General features: G+C 41.4%; 1 long non-coding RNA gene across 1 annotated transcript; it reads left to right on the forward strand.

The window, feature by feature from the left end:
- The first annotated feature begins 17752 nt into the window (after window positions 1–17752).
- Window positions 17753–20306, forward strand: LOC104965712 (uncharacterized). The gene is made up of 3 exons (XR_800568.1): window positions 17753–18178; window positions 18299–18389; window positions 19236–20306. It is a non-coding gene; the product is annotated as an uncharacterized lncRNA (long non-coding RNA).
- Window positions 20307–20696: the final 390 nt, after the last annotated feature.

The raw sequence follows: 20696 nt of genomic DNA on the forward strand, positions 1-20696 counted from the left end.
CTGACCGACCCACTGAATAACAGCGCTTTAATCCTGCAGCGAAATCAAGTCACTGTAAATCACATGATCACTTCCGGTGTGAACTTTCAAAATAAAAAAAGACATTGCCAAATGGATTGGAATATTATATTTGGTTGAATAGAAAAGTTATATATAATTATATAAGATTATAAAAAAATATTTTTGGATATGGAAATCTTTTTATTTTATTTTTTAAAACCAAATTAGTATACAGAGAACAAATACATCTAGCTCAGCGTTGGGGGCAACACAATTGTGGACCCTTCAGATGTTACTTTAGCCTCTTTATTTTATTATACTACAATATCAGATGTAAAAAATGTATTTCAACACTTCACTATTAATAATGCATTGGTATGTTTGCCTATATTTGGTTCATTTTCTGAACCTTCAACAGCGTTGGGCTTTTATTCTTTAATGTACAGTGAGCGGACATCAATTAAATTCCCTTTTATTGCAAAGCTTTTGTTTGAGGGCACGGTTGCTTACTTCCTGTCTTATGGGCCCTCTCTGGTTGACTTGACACACGCTCACACACACCGACCCTTCTCCCCCCCCCCAATTCCTCTCTGCATACTAATATCCCGGTGTGATGTCAGCAAGTCAGCGTCCCAACATTGGTGTAATTAGCAGCGTGAATGACTGGAGTTTGGGCGGGATTTGCATGTGAATTAAACCACTTCCCTGAATCAACTGGCCCATGGACAAGAAGAGAGAGAGAGGGAGAGAAAGAGAGAGAAGAGCTGCAGGGCTCTGACCTGCATGGGGAAATTGGGAGGTGAGCCCCTGTAAAAAAAACAGTGCTGTTTAGCATAAGAAGCGGACATTAGCTGGAGAAGGGACATAAGGCTTACAGACCAATGAAAATCCACTGAATCCAAAACAAATGTGAAGCCAATTTAGTTGGATTTTTAAACTCCAGGAGCCAATTTTCGAAGTGCACCCATTGTGTCCATTAGTTGTGCCAAAGATTCATTAACAGAGGACAGAGTAGACTAGCCTTCAATGCACACTTGATATACATAATATCCTGCTTATATTGTGTATATTGTGTTAACACAAAAGTGTTTTTATTTGTCGGACAGTTTATAGACTTTTTATCTTCACGGTCATCTGTATATTTTTCTTACTCTCTAATGCTGGTTTATTTCTATTTTGAGATGTTCATATTTCAGAATTGTTCATTTCTACTATTTTAATTTGTTATTATGTGCAATGCCTTGTTTTGTTTTTTGCTGTTGCAACAAAAACATTTCCCAAATTGGGATTTATTAAAGTACATCTGATCTTATCTTATAAATTACTACCACCAATGCATATGTAATTGCAAAGTATGTGTAATTATGTTATTAGATAATGTAGTAATGTTGGGCAATTTGTCGCTTTGCCATGCTTTGAAAAGTGATATAGAAGTAAAGCTTCCTTCCTACATTGTTATGATTATCAAAACACAGCTGTTATAACCTACAAGCCAGAAAAAAGCAGGGGGCAGATTTTTATATGATCAACACGTGGAGTTAGCTTGACAATTGTGCTGTTTATGCAAACAAATAAACAGCAGAATTGTTCCCTAACAGATTGCCACCATATCAGCTATTCTGGGCTCTCAAACACTCACATGACAGGAGCTTCTTTATGCTACTCCCCTTCTCCTGTTCCTACAATGAGTGGTAGGAGTGTTAAACAATGTCCTGCTGCTGCTCCACATTTGCATATTTGTGTAACGCAAAATGTGTCAAGAAACAGGAAATATTGCCAAAAGTTTTCTGGCAGTCAATTAAGGCTGAACAGTTTTGAGGAAGATTTTTAAAGGCAACTTGGAGCACGGATGGGAGTGGGTTAGAAAGTAATTAAATCAAGATTTGTCTATATTCTTCTCAAAGTGCCCCGCTGCTGCCTGTTGGCTAACACAAAACAAGAAATGTGGAGAGGAATATCTTATTTATTTTTTTAACTTCCTTTGAAATAATATATGTAAAGCTGCACAAGGAAGCATTTTCTTCTGAAAACCGCCAGCAGCTCGGAACGACCTCTTCAGTTTCTAAGGACAGTGCTTCAGTCTTTTTCTCCTTCAGGAACTGTTCCTTCAGACTGAAGCTCTGCTTTTCTTTTTTGTGTTCTCCACTCACACATGGCAAGGCCAACTCTTGCTCTGACTTTGTCTCATACATCTCAACATAAGACCGCGGCCTCTTTACAAACACAAGAATATCAATTACAGCTCGGGCTGTACTTGTGGCCTATCCACAATATTTTTTAGAGGACCCCTAAGTGAGAGTGTCCTCAGTTCGGAGCGACCACAGAATGGGTCAATTCTTGTGGGGCCAGGCATTTACCACAATAGGTTATTCCCTTTTTGCCAATAAACTGTTCCTCAACTTGCAGTGAGCTGTTTCAAATGCCCAGAGAGGAGTGAATAAAAGCATAGAGGCCAGCTTGGGGGACATACCACAGATAGCATTGCCTACATGAACTCCTGGCATGCACCAAGAGTCGCTGCTTGGTAATTTTAGACAGTGAGCCAAACAGGTTTACTCCCTTCCCAAGCATGCATAAGCGTATTGAGTTTTTTGTCTCTATCAAAGCACAGGATGAGAGATATTGTAAATACATGTTGCCCCAGGGGCTGGGATCCCTATCTAAAGTATGCAAGTTGTATGGCATCAAAGGATTATATCCTACAAGAAAATTATTCATATTTCACCAGGGAAGGAACTGATTTATATACTGCATGACATGGTAAGAAAAACACTCCTGATAAATCAACGCGTTTATCTCGATTTGAAAAGTAGCCAACATCCCAACATGGCTTCCTCATCTTTATTTCTCCTCTGCTTTTTTAGGAACACCAGTCTCCTCTCCTTTCATGTGGCAAATGCTGATGGCTATCACTCTAGAGTCAACATACGAGGCAGCTGGGACTCACCCCAACAGCTGATAGCTCAGACATGTTGGGAGGGAGGGAGAGAGCCAGCTTCCTCTCCATATAGTTTTCTATCCCCCTGCTGAAGAAGGTTCCTGAGCACTTTCTGACTAAGTATTTACAGTGCTGCAAATCCGAGCTCTAACTGGCTACTGAACTGTGACGCAACTCCTTTAACCAAAGGGTCTAAAACTCAGGCGGCCAAGATTTTGAGGGCGGGGTTATATTATCACACCATTTCATTCCTCAGAAACCTGACCTGTCTTGGACAACGAGCATAGTGAGAAACAATGGGTTTTCTGAGGGTTCACTGAAGAAAGAAAGTCCTGCAATCTCAAATACATTGGAGATAAAAGGAAGAAAAAGACAAGTGATACAATATTTTGCCTCATTAACCACAAAGCAGATTGTTAACTAGTTGAATAATAACTTATTTAACTAGAAGTAACAGCTTTCCAACATCCGCCAGGGGGCTAGTGCCAATCGCATTCACACCGCAGTACTTTCCCTGAGGCAAGATTACGCTGACGTCACTTCGTCTTCTTCTTCTCTGGGTTTACTGGCAGGCCGCAAAGCCACTTCACGGCGAGTACAAAAAAAAACGAGAGAAGAAGAACTACACGGGGGAGGGGGTATAAAGCCCACCCGCTGTACATTATATATATATATAAAAGGTAGGCTCAGCAGACAGACCGTAGTGCAAAGATAAAGTGTCACATGATTATCTAATAAATAGTGANGGACAGACGGGTTTCAGTTGGTTTGGTATCCTATGCTTACTTTTAATACTTGTAAATACAACTTTTGGCTCGTAATTTCAATTCCCCATTTCAGCGACCAGAGAGAGGGGGGAGGAGGGGGATATATATATATCCAGTCTCTGTTTGTGTTGCGTTATTATGAGATTGCTCTCATACTTGTTTGATTCTGAAATTGTATATATTTATATGCATATGTGCGTGTATATGTTCGCATCTGTTATTATTATATATATCGCACTGTCAATCAATTAAAAGTAAATATGTAAGTCGTCGTGAACACATCTGTCCATCAGAGAGAGGGCTGCTGTGCCTCCTGTCATCATTGATGGACGTCTCTTGACCGCTCAGAGGAGAGGAGTTCTCATTTCTCTAACCTCCTGCTGCTTCCCCTCCTCTCTCCTCGGTTCCCCTCCTCAAGTCCTCCGCTCGCATCTCCTGTGGGCGGGACTAAGTCTCGAGGATAGGAGTCGAGGATAGGAGTCGAGGAGGGGAAATTAGAGTATTGAGAAGCCTCTCATGTCTCGTTAAATATCCTTGCGTCAGCGTCTCACGTGTTGGGCACGCTCTCATCCCTTAACCCCGTGACGTTTCACTCAGAGGTCAAGGAATAGGAGATAGGGTTAGAATTTAGGAGCTGATTTTTGGATTATCGGAAGGCAACCAAGTGTCTTGCCTCTGTTGCATTCACTGAACACGGGAAATTACAATCCTGCCGTCCTCTCTAGTGTCATGATGAGGTTCAGGTAAAGCACGTTTAATGTATGGAGCTAAAGAAAAAACATCCGGGGCCAGGCGACGCGCCTGATTAGAACTTAAGAGTTCTGATGAACTAATTACTGGGAACTAAGTACGGCAAAGTACTTGGTGTGAAAGCACCTAATGCTTCTAAAATCGTTCTGTGTTAGAATACTGAAATCTGTATTTTTTAAATCTGTTTTTCCTTCTAATTTGTTATTATTTACATTGCTTTTTAAATCGTTCTGTGTGACACGAAAAAAATGGCGAAATCGTGTTGGTGAACACGAATCAATAGATTCATTTCGTTACAATGTCTTTCATAGGAAGACATTAAAGAATTTAACTAGCTAGCTGCTACTGCTAACACTGTCTCTTCCCTTTACAACTGAGTAATTCATCTTGACTCACGATCAAACCAAGCAAATTAGCTGGATAGTGAGGTAACATGTTTAACACTATTAACATTAATAAAAGGAGAAGTCAGTCAGTTATTAATAATTTGGAGCAGTTGGTTGATTTCTAATTACTTTACGAGTGTTGTTGCTTAAGCTAACTGGCTACATTCAGGTACAGTGATGGTTGGCTAGCATGCTGGGTGCACGTGATTAGCTGAAAGATGTTGACACTATGTATTTCTCTCATGGCTTCGCAGAGCACAACAACGGTCCAAGAATAATTTTTTTACAACACAGACTATAATATAAGAGGAACAGAGATGATTGTTTTAATGGCATGAAAGGACACAAAACGGTGTTGTATTTGGTTTATTTCATCTCCTGTCTCATAAACCAGTCCGCAAAGCAGTCTATGTTCACAGAGACAAACCTGATTGTTTTCATTTTTCCTTTACTATACTTTGTTAAAGTCTTTCTTTTTTCTCCAGATCTAAAATCTTAAAACTCAAAGCAGGATACTTAGAGATGAATGTGATTCTGAGCAAATGGGCCGATGCCAAAATACAGTGTGTTGGTTGAGTGAGTCGGGTGAAGAAGGGTGAGATAACCACACAGAGAGTCAAAGAGCTCAGTGACGGGGGGGGACTAATGTGACTGCAGTCAAAACTGTTGGTGTGTGTTCCTGTTCTGTTCCACAAGTCCGCTCCTTCTCCTGGGAAACGGCTGATGCAGAGGGGTGATTTGGACGTGGCAGGAAAGAAAGGAGGGGGCAGCTGTTGGGGTGTGTTTACAATGAAAGGCGGGAATAGCAGGAAAGATTTAAATATGAGTGTCTCTGTGTGAGGGTAAGGCTGTATTCTCCCCTCCACCTCACTGAGGGTAAGGCAAACAAAAATGTCAGCAGAATTAAAAACATACAAATTACAAAACAGAAGGAAAACAAATATTGAATAAAAAAAAAAGTTAAATAAGCAAAGCTGCAGCCCCACAGAGGAAGACCGTTGATGGTGATACTGCACGAAAAACAAAACAAGGGTCCACCTTCTAACAAGAGAGGCGTCTTACTGAACAGCACCAATGTGACAACAATGTCCAAGATCTCTGCAGCCGGTCATGTGACCGAGTTCACCTGTCCGTCACGCTGAGACACTGGGCCGGTTCGCACATGCTCGACATGGGTTTGAGGAGGCTCACAGAAAAAGTGAGCATGTTCAGGTATGCAGTTAAAGCTCTGACAGATTAACATGCAACTAACTTTTTGTGTCCAACTTTGCTTTACACAATCAAACCAAACAAAGCCTGGCAGTAAAATCAAAACTAAAGATGGGAAAAAAAATAAGGCTCTATCAAAATAAAACATGATCTATACGGGGGGCGGATGAGTCACTTAACATAAAGATCTCCAAGCCCAGAGAGCCGTGTGCGAGAAGGTTGTGTTAACCGTTTGTAAAGCTGCCCAGCAGTTAGATCCAGGGTCAACATTTTTTTTTAAAAAGGGGGGATTTTGAGACCAGTTTTCAGGTCAAAAGAAATACTTGAAGGGTTTCTCCTGCCATCTTTTGATTCCACATGTGGACATGAGATTAGCAGAAAGTTTAATCAGTCACAGGAATATAAATTCCATTGAGATATTTTCTGTCACTGTGAGTAGATGGGGTGATACCTCCTCTGATTGATGATGAGTCAACGAAAAGTGAGCGGAACCTGGAAGTGGGTGTGTTTGTATTGCTATACTGTGTGGGGGTTCTAGGTTTCAGGGAGGAGCTTGAGGCAGAATCATGGGAGGGTTTTTGTTGCTTTGCAGGGCGGGTACCACAGGCTAGCTGGCGGACTGGATGCTTAGAACCAACTCCTCTCACTGTGCTCCAATGAGCCTATGTATCATCCTGGGGCCAATAAAGGATTTCCCTTTTTACAGACGACACCTTAAAACAACAAAAACAGTAAAACAACAAAAAACACCGCCCAGAAAAAAAGGAGCTTGCATGGAAAATATGATTATGTTTGGCACGCTGGGGTCAAGGAACCAAGAAGAAGAGCTGTGGCACGGGAGCAGGCATCTTCTTTTTTTTTTTTTAAGTCCAAGGCTATGAGGACCCACTATGGGGCACATCTGTGCTAAAATACACTTTAACACACAGACACTCGTCACGTCCGCCTGGTGGTCGGGGGGGGGGGGGGGCAGCGTCCTCCCTCTCTGGTCCATCCCTGCAAACGTCTCGCTCGGAGTGCTGCGGCTCTGAGACGGACATTAAAATGAATGTATAAACACACCGGGGTCCAGCGTAGGGCCACTCTTGTGTTTCCTGCCCCAGTGAAGGTCTTTGAACAGTGTGTTATCCTCTGGGTGACCCCCCCACCACCTCCTCGGTCCACAGGTGGTTCAGGTAATGATGCCCGCTGTGCGCCAGGGAGGGGGGTACCACTCCTTTTAAAATAGAACCTTTATTCTTCTGTATACGCTATTTAAATATACACACTCCTCAGCACAGCCAAGTCTACAATCATTAGCTTCACAATAAGAATATGATTAAACAGTGAGAATAATAATATATATCTATATCTATATAGATATATATTGAGTTTTTGTCAGCAGCCATCACTAGAACATTCAGGGTGGTAATTGCATATGTACAACAAAAAACGTCATTTACATCCTTGAGCTCGAGGCTCAGGGTAGGAAGTCATATGGGGGGTTGTTTTGGGTTGTGGGGNCGGCATCACGCCGCTCAAGTAGCTTTTGCGAACATCGCTCAAAAAATTTGGAGTTGGGAACTGCTTTCTGTAGAAGCTGCTGCATCCCGTCCTCAGAGTAAATTGCCAGAAGCGCCGACACTTCCTCATCATTCCACCGCTCCGGTGTTGTAGTACGTGTGGTCATAACTGCTTTAAAGTACAAAAAAACTACTCGCTCAGGTGTGGATGTGGTTTTGTAGCGAGGAAAAAAATGGCTGCCTAACAAAAGAAATTCAGAGTCTAACGGGGCGTGGTTTGCAATTCGCCCAGCCAATAGAAATAGAATAGAAATTGGCACTCTTTTATCACCAGGTTCGTACCACCTCTCTAGCAGGGACTGAAAATGGCCAAAAGAGTTCCTGGCACTGAGTAGTCCCGGCGGTGTGAACGCGACATTATTGCTACTAACGGAACTAAAGAACCAAAGTACCAGGGAAAGTCCTGCGGTGTGAATGCGGCTCATGAAGGCAGGATTTTTCTTCTCAACATTGAGAGGTGAAAAAAAGTTAATCTTTAATTGCTAGATTATTTGCTAGTGCACAGACCAACAAATCAAACTACCAGGGCATTAAACTCGCTGAATGGCACACTGGAGACGATGTGGAAGTTGTTGCCAACCACTGCAGATAATCCTGGTAAGTTTGTTTGCTTACCTGCTGTTGGATAACGGTCCTTCCGCTACATTAAAGGTGAAATGATTCATGTTAACACTCACATACAGTTACAAAGAAGAGGAAGCAGCTGCCAGTTAGTATAAAGGTTCACTGATTTCCTCAAACCATTGAGTGAGAGCAGAGTCATTCTGAAGACACATTGACCTCCTCTCTACCATGAACAAACAGTACTTTGGCTCATCTACGCTGCCCAGAAAGCAGATTTAGTGTGACAATACCGGGGGCTCACTATGGGTCCTCCACCCAAGAGCCCCTCGGTAGCCTTGTTCCCAACAGATAAGTGGCCATTATTCACCCCATGTTGAACATTAACTGGATTAATTCTGCTTGAGCTGAGGGGTGAAATTGTATTTGTCCAAAGGGAGGGAAATGGCAAGGAAATGAGCAGAGTAGCCAGCCTGGCTGAAATTCTAATTAGCTTGGGGGTTCGTTAACACACAAACTCAACTCTTGCTGCAGAGACTTTGCTGGTAGGGAGGCCTGGGTAAGCTATTAAATCAATGAGGGGGAAAAAGTGGGAGACAGCAAAAGGAAAAAGAGAAAGAAAGAGGAAAGAAGAAATAATATGGACACTTAGTTTCACGAATAAGGCTTATGGCAAGGAGGTGACCTTGTGGAGTGACTCCTCAAGGGGACTGGAGTTATGTTTTGCCCCTTCTGGCCCACTTACACAAGGGCTCTTCAGCACAGAGCGAAAACACACTCTGAGCCCTCTACGTTCGTCTATAGACCATCCATCTCCAGTGTAGACAGCACTCTCAAGGGAAAAGCAGCTCAATTTCCAGCGGGCTGTGCCCAACAATGGTGGTTTGTCAATGAGCTTTTCTCATTCGTACTGTACATGTGGATTCTGGTTCAAATCGTATCTAGGTCATGTGCTGGTCTTAGAAAAAGGGTGTTCTAAGAAGTAAAAAAGACTTTAGTGGACACAGTGGGATATGAGGAATGGCAAACAAGACACAGTGAATTATTAGTTTTGACATTATTAATATTTCTGCGTTCGTACCTTAGAAAAATAGAGACGTTAAGAAGAGATGATCTAGCTGTCTAAGTTCAACACATCCATCTGTACTGAAATGTCCTTTAAAAAAAAATTGAGAACTAATGCAGAAGAACCTCTCTTCTCTCTCCCAGCAACACAGCTCTGATGCAGAACGATCTTGTGGCTCTATGAATGAACCACCCACCTCCGAACATCCCACATTCAACAGCCTGCAGCACATTTCTCTGACTCAACTCTCTCATTCAGCCTCCACTGATGTTCCTCTTCCTCGCCTTGTCTTCATGACCCAGATGAGTGGTGTGGGTGTCGATACTGATTTGCTGACGCTCTCTCTATCCTTTCCACTCTCTTATAGTGTGGGTTTATGTTTCATTCACTACTTCACTCAATCAGCTGAACCTCTTATGACTTACTTCTGGTCCTTTCTCTGTAACAAATCATCTTGCTGGCCTTGCTCACGGCCACAATCACATGCCGACTGACCAGATATTTAATCATTACTAATGAGGGTTGGCATACTTATTTGCTGGACCACAGTTGTGGTGTGTGGTATACAATCTTACCACTTGTTTCAGGAGGCAAGCCAACACAAAAGCCTTTATGTGGAGTTTAAGGGTTTGTATTCAATGTTCTTTGTAAAGAAGCCAGGTAAAACCACGTACATCCATTTGGGTTGAAAAGAGAAAGAAAAATATGTGAGTGTGTGTTTGGCTTTTAGCCTTGAGAGTAGGCCTGAGGCTCAGTATTTTTGTAGTACTTCCATGAATTTTAAAACCAAGCGATAAAAAGAGATAAAAGTAAAGGAAAAAGAAACAGATGATATGTCAGGTAGGAGCAGAGAAACCTGCAGTGAAATAGATTATGAAGACGCCATTTGTCTGTATTTGTAAAAACATTCTATGCCAAGGGGGAGGTTTGAACTCCACTTTCTCTAGAGGTCTCCTAATGGTTTAAACTCAAACTTTTAGTTAAATGAACCAAAACACTCAGCTCTGCCATTTTTAAATATTTAGCTTTAGAGGGGCAGCAGACAGACAGCCTGAGGGCGTTCGATCCACTGGAACAAAGAAGAAAAATCTACAGGGTGCTCTCTTTATTTTTGTATGCAAATTTGCCATCAACACATTTCTTTTAACACACTAGCGGGAAGTCTGAGTTTCCAATCCTTAAACCAGGTGTGTTGTGTGTTGCTTTGGGTAATGTCATTATCGGCCACAAACACACATGAATATGAGTCATGATAGTAAATTAGGAGTAAACCCTCAGGTGCAATTTGCCCTATTCATAACCAACTGTATTTACAGACTGGCAACAAGTGGCAACAAGTTTGTGATGGGAAGGACAGCACTGGCTTTTATCAAAGCATTTAGTCTTTTCCGTTAGAGCATTTAATTAGCAACTGAAACTTGAAGGATGAGTTAGCTTCACATCAATGACAGATCAGACGGATCAGACAGACAGATTGAAAGCATACCTATGTATAGTAAGGTTCACACGATACAGGGCATATATTAACACATTGGAAAATAAATTAAATGTAACGTGTACATTTTGTTTTAATCACCTATAATGGTTTTATGGTTCAAAAAACCTGATCACATTTAAAGCTTCTGAAAACTTGGTTCCAAATCTTAAATGTGTCTATGACATTTAGTATTCATAAATATGGATCTACCAAAGTCATTGATTGAAAAGCAAGAATTATCTATTGAGTGTTATACTCAGCCAATCTGGAATGTTTGAAGGGGGTAAACATATGCTTTTTTTATTTTATTTTCCCAACTGAGCCCATCCCTTTTCAAACCTGAGAGAAGAGCACAGGCAAAAACACTAAATTCTCTCATGAGATAAAAACAAAACGGTTCTTGGATTGGAAACATGACCTGAATGCTATTATTAGTTACTAGATATGGAGATGTCCGCCAAGGCAGTTTCCATTATTGAAAAATAATAGTTGTATCTGCCCCCTAAACCTGAACGGTTTTCCAGTACTTTCTGAGCTACATTTGAACAAACCGAAAAGAACACATAGCATCTTTATTGAATAAAATAAGCCGAGTGAGTACTTTTCAGGGCCTATTCCAATTTCATTTCTGAAATAAGGAAAGGCCTTTGGTATAGCTTCTTAGCCCTCAAAGGTGGCCTCATAGCAGAAAGTTTCACTTACATAGAGAGAAACACTCAAACGTATCAATGCTATGCACAACTGGAAACTTTAGAGTGAAGAGCCTTCCCTCTATAGTTCAATTTGCCCCTTCTCACCCCAATAATCCAGCTCAGCGCTTCTCAATAGATAACATCTCCTGGGGCAATTGTGTTTATATGGAGCAGGTTATTGGAGAAAGGAAATAAATGAGTTGCACGAGAAAGAAATAAATAATCTCAGGATGAGGTCATGTTGTAGTCTAAATAATGAACAGCTGAATCTAAGAGAATAAATAAGGAGATTAGACTCAAATCAGATACAGACTAAGCAAAAAAAAATGGAGTCACTTAAGCTAATAGACTTGTAAACCACAGAGAACATATACTGAAAGCCGACCGCGACTCTTCAAAGGTCTCATTTGATGCAATAGCAGTGTTTCATCTGGATTCCTTTCAGGTTTGGGCAATTTAATTTCCCCCTTATTTCATCTTGTTACACGGTTTACCCAAACAAAAGCGGATGAATGATGAGCAGATCACACACACACACACACACACACACACACACACACACACACACACACACACACACACACACACACACACATCAATAAGGCCACTGCAGCCCTCTCCCTACAGGATCTTAAAGGCCTGTGGAGATTATAGATTGGAGGAGATATTGCCATTTCCAGGACGTGACAGTCTGGCGTTGTGTTTTATCACCGGACCGATAGAGACGGTGAACCCGGGGCTTTATTGACAGATCGCTCCCGAGAGCTGAGACTTTAGTCAGCAAACACACAAGGACAGACAAGGCTCTGGAGAAGCTACGGGAGGAGGAGTGAGTCACATTGAGCAATCCACACACACACAGACAAATCCCATTAAGAAACTTTAATCAAACGGAGGTCAAACTTTCAGAGCGAACTCATCTCCGGGCAAAGACTGTCTTTCAATGCATCCCTTCTCGTGCCTTTTAAAATGCACTCTGGATTAGTTTTAAACACCCTTTCTGAGAAAACTTCTTCACAAGATAGTCACATGGAAATTCCCCACTTACTTCTGCTCCCCTACGTTCCCCATTCAAAGCATGGCCCATTAGGAAGCAGTGAGAGAAAGAGAGCAGTGCCATGAGAGAAACTAAATTACCCCGGCCGGCTGCTGTTTACACCAGACCTGGCCTGCTGCTTGAGCCGCTGTTTATTTGAACTGTGAACCTCCATATGAGGTGTGTGTGAAAGGGAAAAGTGTAAGGGTGTGTGTGAGAGAGACAGAAAGAGAGAGCATGTGTACTGTGGAGGCCAGGGGGAGGGAACTGTTCCACACAAAACCTAGTGTGTCACCCTCTGATTTCTTTCACACCTCTCTTAACACGCTTTTCACAACGTATTTATTCGCCCCGCGGGCTCCTGGCTCTCCTCGGGTTCTTCGGGCCACAGACGGGCCTCTGTGCTGCACCACTCAGGCACAAGGAGGCCCAAAACAGACCTCTTACACCCCCTGTAGAGCTCCAGACACAATAATGTCCTTCTGCTGACCCGCATATGACATCACAGCCTGGTTCCCTCACATAGACATATACTAGCACATCCACACACTATTACTCAAAGAACATACAGACATTGTGCTCCGTACCATGCACACACGCGTGCAAATTAGCAGGAATGCGTGCAATTGTATGCTTATTTTGTATGTATGGCACTCTAAACTCACATACACACACATACACGCACACTCACACAAACCAGGGAACAGTAAGGTTAGTGTGGGATCGGTTAAAACTATCCAAGGCAAGAGCAAAGGATAAGAAGACCTGAGCATCAATGCGACCACTGTTTAAAAAGCGCAGACCAACTGGAGGAGCAACCAGGAATATGAAAGGCTGCCAAGAATTCAGACACGAGAACAAGGACACACACTCAGGAGATACACACATGAAGTTAGAACACATAATACACACAAACATACCAACATGTGTGCACATAGAGCTGGGCTTATCGAAATCCAAGTTGAGTGTATGGAACGACTCTACATTTACCTATCTGAGATATTTGTGTTGCTCTTTCAGGTTCACATAGGCGTGGGTGGCTCTGAATCATCAGCACAGCAATTGCTGGTCATAAACGCCTCATTCATTCTCATGGTAAAACTATCAAACTGACAATAAATATGATATAACTTCACTTTTCATAAGATTCCAAATGTGCGTGAGGCCCGATTATGTACAAGACCACAGGAGAAGTAGCAGCCAAAGTCTGGTTTGAGTTATAAGGATAACAAATAAGTGATCATCGGCTTCAGTTTCCTTAAGAATATTCACACATGCTCTCTGACTTGAAGCCATTACATGGACAAAAAGAAAAAACCTTGCAGCTGCTGAAGCGTGGAACAGCTAATCACTGTGTATCATTCTTCTCGCCTCTGTTGCTGAGCTCCGCATGTCTCCACATAAACACACGTTTTTACCAGACAGAAACATCTTACAGAGAGATAAAGCCAACACATAATGCTACACAGTCACGCACTGGGCATGCATGTGCCAAAAAGCACATGTACCACACATTCCCTCGTACACAAAACCATACAAACAATCTTATCAGTTTTTTAACAAGCTACTGTTTTCTCTAAAATTCATGCAAACCCATCAACCAAGGGTAGCACAACAGAGGGTGACGTACTAATCTGTGATCTCTGTCGATATCCTCAATGTTTAATCACATCACAGCCCTGCAGCTCAATCTACATTTGGTGCCTGCTCTGGCTCTTCTCTGGTATCTGGGGCAGCATACCAGCCAGTTGAGTAAACTTTGGACAGGAAAGGCTGCTCCGTGTGTCTCAGCTTGTGTGTATCTGCATGCCAAGACTGTGCCAGCCACAAGACTGAAGCTGGCGTCAGAATAAATCACACTGTAGTTTGCTATTCCATTCCTGCAACACACCAAGAGCTGAGAGAGAAAGACAGAGAGAAAAAAAGATCATAAAAACAGACCATAAAAGCAACATCAATGGGTGATAGACAGAGCGGGAGAGGGACACACAAAAGGGAGTGTGAAAAGCAGGAGGGCTGGTGAAGACAAAGCTTGAGAGGGAACCATAATGAGGTAAACAATGCAACAGGGAGGTAGAGCACAGTATCACCAAGCCCATCCATCTGCAGCCAAGCTACATGCCAATACATTATTTTGTTCTCCAGAGTTGACCTATGGATTTGTCTTATTGCTAGCTCACCTCTCATTGTATGTAAACCACCCAGTGGCGTATGTGGAGGATGCTGTTTAGAGTATGATGGATCAGGCCAGTAGGGAAACTGACACATGGCTGCTGCAATAGCATCAGCTAATACATAGGCACAATTTCCTATACATTTTATTGGAAACGCATCATTCAACTGTAGAGGGGAAGTAATTCCAAATCTGTAATGTTGAGTTCAATTTTGGTAAACCTTTGTGCCATTGACAACTAAAAGATACATCTTAACAGTGGTATACTTTAAGGTGTTAGAGACCCAGAGAGCCCAAAACAGAAAAAATCTATGGTAGCTTCACAGTCTCACGGCATTTCGTGTTATAGTCACAAATGTAATCTATTGATTCGAGTTCACCAACACGATTTCGCCATTTTTTTTTGTGTCACACAGAACGATTTTAGAAGCAATGTATTTATATTGGTAGTATGTTTCGTGCCTGCACCAAATAATAACAAATTAGAAGGAAAAAAAGATGAGAAAAAATACAGATTTCAGTATTCTGAGGCTTTGAGCCCCATCAAACTTCTTGAACAAACGTTATTTATTCCTTTAGCAACAAAGCTAACTAGCTTGTTAATTATTAGAAAGCTTGCTAGCTCGGAAGGACATTGTTCAAATGTTCAAAGGGCATTGCAAACATTAATCCATTCACAGCATGCAATCAAATTAATAAAATGACTGAACAGACAGCAAATAGTATTATTAACAATAGTAAATACAGAGGGATTTCAGACATGGTCTGGCCATGTTCCTGGGTGGGTAGCAATTTAGCTGGTAGCTAGGGGCAATGTTATCACTCCAACAGCCCATTATTTCAAAACCCTAATAGCTCAAAGAAATTACCGTCAGACTGAAAGCCTATTAGTCACACAAACACTCACTCCTGCTCGTAACAAAACCAAACTAATGAAGGCAATATAGACAACCATGGGCCGAGTTGGTTGGGTTTCAGAGCAAAGGATGTTTTTGGGGTAATGGCCACTTTCTGATGTCGCTGGGCCTTAATCCCTTTGAGTCTTCAGTCAACATGGCCAATGGCCTGTTTTCCGCCTCAAAGAGGACCACTAAACATAGAGATCTAAAAGAAACCTGGCTCTGATCTTTATTGATTATGAACTACTTTGCATTTAACTGCTGTGGCTGACCCTGCCTGTCCATCTGATTTTCCAAAGGGCACAGATCAGAGCACCACTTTGCCATGCATGGTGAACTTTATGGATTAAACATAAAAATCAAGAATCAACTGACTACTCCAACGGATCCTTTTGGGACAGACTTTCATTTTCTCAAACAATATCTAATCAATGCTCTGGTCGAGTCAGCCGGTTTAAACAAGAATAATCCCAAGCTTCACCACATCTTAATTGGAAAATGAATAGATAGAAGTATAGACATAAACAATAGGTTATAAAAATGTCTCCCATGTTGGGAAGCGGATATGAGAGAGCACCATTTTTTGATGACATAGCAAAGATCTTGGGGTGCAGACAGCACAGCCTGAACAACACATGAACCCCTCGCATCTGGGACATATTTAGCCCCATGTGCAATGTATTACATATTTCTGGAAACGAAGCCACGCTCAAGTCTGTAATCTGTTGATGGGAGTTTATTCCCGTTGTTCATGGTTTGGGTTGTCGTGACCTCAGATTGGTAAGCAACGTATTTCTGAAAAGGAGCTGACACAAAATAAAGGGTGAAGAAGGAGTGAAGACAGTCAGGCTTTAAAAAGAAAACAGAGGTTTAAGAGAATCAGATATAATTGGAGACAACTGGAAGACCACCAAAATACTGCTCACAAATAATCAATTGCAGCTCTTCCACAACCAGGCTCTTCACACTCCCAGAATTCTCAGCTTTAAATTACGGTTTTAGAGCAGAGGGGTGAAATGTGTCACCCTCATGGTCGGCAGGCTGGGTAAACCTTTGAGATCCTGTGTAAGCCAGCAAACTCTGACCATCAACTTGAGGAGTCCTGGCACTGCACTGACCTTCAACTGGACACTGAAAGATGGGTAATAACTACTGATGGGCCCTCTATATCCCCATGATTCACATTGTTATGCTAAGCTAAGATAACCAATTCCTAGCTCTAGTTTCATATTTAAACAGACAGACATAAGAGCAGCTCCTAATTCTTGGCAAGGAAACGAAAAGCAAATTTTCCAAAATGTGGAAAAAATATTTAGCTCAAAAAAGATCATACTGCACATTACTTATTATGCATTAAAAAAATAGCATTCCTCACTTATTCCTCAACCCTTTGAAGCTCTAACATTAAAATAATATGATACTTCTCTCCACTAAGCCATCAAAATGTGAGATTTTACCCATTCTTACATTTAAATCTTGGAATAACTTTACTTTTTGTGCTGCAGCATGAATAATCACAGAGACCTTACAACATTGATGCTTAGTTGGTTTTTCTGGGGGAAATGCCAAGTCGTGGGACTGCTACCAATAAGGGTTGTTTTTATTAAAGTTCATCTATAATTGTTAAAAGTTAGAAAACAATGAGTGCTTTAGACAAAAGAAGCACCTGGGGCAGTACAATGCCATTCTGAAAACAAAGGCTACATCAGGAATGTATTCATTTACCCATCTCTGCTGGAAGAAAACTATAATTTCAATGCATCAAATGTCCTGGTACATACAAAAATGTGTACTGATGACAGAACAGTATGAATTCATGAAGACTGCTAGTGTCTTCCACTGACCCAAAGCTGCATTTAACCCTAATAGTCACCACACACACCTGCAGAGACACAAGGACATGGCTTTAATAAAGCTAGTTAACATGAAGCTATTAGATGGCCCGCCAAGCCCTTGTCAAAACCTCATTCAGCCTCTGTTTAGAGTCAGCACCCTAATGGTGGCTCGCTGCCGTGTCCACTGGCTCTCTAGGCTGAATGCTGAGCGGCTGAGTGGCGGTGAGGCTACTGGCCAAGCAGCCACTTGTTCGGTCTGCAGGGTTAGACAGCCACATCTGGTCTGCCTGCACCCACTTAAAGCTCCACCATGGTCTACTGTTCAGCCAAACCTCAGAGGTCAGACACACAACGGCGGTGTGTGTTTCAGTGTGTGTTTCAGTGTGTGTGTGTGTGTGTGTGTGTGTGTGTGTGTGTGTGTGTGTGTGTGTACAGCCTTGAGGCCAATATTCTACTTTTTACTCTGCTACCTTTATACAACACTCATAGTTACTAGGTATTTTTACATTTAAAAGTACCTGCTTTGAAGTGTATGTAAGTCACTTCAATCACAATAGATAAAACAGTCAGCTAAATAACATGTTAGGTAATTATGAAGCAGAATACAAATATTGAATCATAAATCTTCAACAAGGAAAAGACTTAACATGGACAGCAGTGTAAAAGTAGAGCATGGCTTCGTCCTGATATCAGTTAGTACACAGTAAGACACGGATATAAACACTACACGCTCTCCTCCTCAGGCGCTGGTCAGCTGTTTGGAGCTGCTGGAAGACGAGCAGTCGGACACCAGAGTGTGTGGATGCAAGGCTCTAGCATGTCTCAAGGTACACACACTTCTCTACTTTTATGGCACCACAGTGATGTAACATCATAAAGTCTTATCTGTACTAGAGTGTGTCCTCCTAACCATGCTAAATAACGTATTTTATCGATTGTTATTCCAGGCCAAAGAGAGTATAGACCAGTTAGTGTATCTCTGTCGGACGGACAAGGACGATGTCCGAGACGCTGCCAAACAAGCGCTGCTGGTGCTCGGTAATAATATCACCATATTACTTAGATAGAATGACAGCTAAACAATGCACTTCCTGGATAAACTCATATCCATGTATAAAATGTAAATAATATGCCTGTATTCATATATTTTGTATTTTTGTATCCATTATTGTTTTGTTATTCCATTCATTCATATATTTGCGATATAAGACAATAGAATGGTGCAGTGATGACGTATTTTCGTTGGCGGCCCTGGAAGTTAGCATTGCTAGCTAGCGCTCCCTCGACTAAAGCAATGTGATTTTAAAATTGGAGTTGGGATATTACAGAAAATAATAAAATATGTGGCTAACACACGTTTATGACAGCTACACATTCTGTTTGGCAGGATACTCTCTACATATTAATGCCACCTTTTTATTTTTGAAGGGTAAATGCAATTGTCATAAGTACAGTAAATAGCTAACTTAATGCGATAAAGCACATTTCAGTCATGTCACCACCGCTAAGCTAAAGGGTGGCTAATGTTAGTTCTGATTAGACATTTTGCCGTCTAATTTAGCCACTTGTTAGCAACAGCCATTTTTTAAGACAGGAGTGGGATATTTGATGATTTCTTTTTTGCCGTAAAACAAAATGTGAAAAATCTCCTAAACTTGTGTTCACCACAGTCTGTTTTCAGAAAACAGTTGACTTAGAGACGAGGGAGCCCGAAAGTGCTAACTAATTTCCAGGTTTATGACTCATTCCTGCACCACTCTCAGCAGAAATTACAAATATACATCTTGCTTGTTTTCTGTAATTTCATTTTGTCCAGTGCATTCACTCATTGGTCCATTGTTGCATTCCATTTTTTTTTGTTCTTCAATCCATTGTGTGGAGCAGGCGAGGAGGGGAAGATGGCCCACAGACACGTGGAGACGTCTCAGGACAGCATCCCCAGACTCTTTGCTCCAGGAAGCATGGCCAGCACTGCTTTCTAACACTTCACACACACACACACACACTGGGTGGGGGAGAAAACTGAAATAACACAAAAAGCCTCAATGAGAATATAAAGTAGTTTTTTTTATTTTCCAATACTACCACTAAAAATCAGAGAGGTAACTATGGTATCAAGGATAGCCACTCTATTTAACACTGGCAAACATGTAAAGTTATTAAGCTACAAACACACCAGTTTATGTTCATCAACCTGTGCTAACTACCAAGAGAGTGTGAGGAAGGATGTAAAATGTGAGCAGGCTTGAATGGAAAGACAGATGAAGGGATGAGAAGGATGAAATGGATACTGAAGGAAGGAAATGTAAAGCAGATTCATATCCAAATCAAATAACTGGATATTGATCCATCATGGCACAGACACAAAAACATTATTTTGTAAGTGGATTAGGAAAAGTGTAAAGATCTATTTTAAGTCAATTCAGATAATTCACATTTTCACAGCCTACTAAGCGCCCAAAATGTTGAGTGTCTTGTACTCCGACTCTCTGTGATTTTGACTTGTACTAGGCATACATAGAGTAAATCTACAGTATTAACTGTTCTTAGTGGATACTGCTGTCTCTTGTTAGGGCCTGAGCATGAGAGTGCTGGGACCCCAACGGTGTCCCTAGCACGAAGTGCGTGGAAACCTATTGTTTTCCTGAAGATTCTTATTTTAGGTGTTTTTGGAAAATGTTACCCCAGTTGCAGCATATTTTCATATAACTCTGCCTTTCCTATAGCCATGGCTCTACTAGCTTGTTGATTTCAAGACTGAGACCTAAGTAATGCAGCTGTACTGCAACACTGCAATGCACCTGAGAATGAATGAGCTCAAACTTCCCACACTGCACTGATGCATAGATCTGGGCTGCACAATTATTCAAATTTCAAATCACAAAAGAGCCGGCCAGCTAACCAATCAGAGCAGACTGGGCTCTGGTTTCAGACAGAGGTTGAAAAGAGGTGCTGCAGCACAGGCAGTATGAGAAAAATAAAGAGCTTTTTGAACATTAAAGCATGGAAACATGTCACAGGAGAGACACTCAATACTAATATGAACCTGAAAATGTGCAGAATAGGGCCCCTTTAATAAAAAATCCTTGTTTTGTACAGATTTGCACAAAAAATCCCTATATTATCATTTTTATATGTTTTCCATTCATATGTGAATAAGGTTTCAAAATGATCGTTTACTTCAATATCACAAATCATATCACTATTGCAATATCAGTCAAAAATAAACACAATTTGTTATATTTTCTAAATTGTGCAGCCCTAGCAGAGACACTGTGATGAACTTATAACATAAATATCCGAACTTCATTCATGTCACATCAGAGTGGGCATCACATGCATCAT

The sequence above is a fragment of the Notothenia coriiceps genome, unplaced genomic scaffold (assembly GCF_000735185.1).
Source record: "Notothenia coriiceps isolate Sejong01 unplaced genomic scaffold, NC01 NC01_scaffold00037246, whole genome shotgun sequence".
In the NCBI taxonomy this organism is placed as follows: Eukaryota; Metazoa; Chordata; class Actinopteri; order Perciformes; family Nototheniidae; genus Notothenia; species Notothenia coriiceps.